The following is a 601-nucleotide window of genomic DNA, read 5'->3' as shown; positions in this document are numbered from 1 at the left end:
CATCTACCAGCTGCTTGTCAAGTCCCACCAACAGTTCAAATCCTAAAGATATTCTGTTCTGTGATGTAAAGGAAAAATTGTTTCAGTGTGTTATTAATACCCTCAGACAGGCTACAGTTTGACAATACAACCAAAATATTTGTGTCAGCGCTTAAAATGTGGTGCAGGTGATTTTTGGTTTCTGTTCCTTGTCATTTTGTTGTCCTGTTGAGAGCAGAAATGAAGTTGAAAACCCACGAGTCAGGGAAAAAATATTAAAATATAACCTGTTGGATTTTCATAAATTCAAACCCTGTTTTTAATACTATTGAAAATCAGCATTTTTTTTTCTTGTGACAGCCATTCAATGTACTAACGCCATGTAAATAACCCTATACTGTACGTTTCATTTTTAGTGGCGAGGTCCAACATTCCCCGCAGGACTGAAATTGCCCTCGCATGCACAGAGGATTCACAGTAAACTGTACAGCATGTGAGCCTCACTCTCCTCACACCACACCAGAAATATTTTAAGTTACTGCTCACACAAGGTGGCTGTTATTGTGAAGCAGTCACAGAAAGTGCAATAGATTCAGTCACAGAAGATAGCACGACATTTCTG

The sequence above is a fragment of the Scatophagus argus genome, chromosome 11 (genome assembly GCF_020382885.2).
Source record: "Scatophagus argus isolate fScaArg1 chromosome 11, fScaArg1.pri, whole genome shotgun sequence".
Classification (NCBI taxonomy): domain Eukaryota; kingdom Metazoa; phylum Chordata; class Actinopteri; family Scatophagidae; genus Scatophagus; species Scatophagus argus.
Note: the sequence above shows the minus strand (reverse complement) of the source record.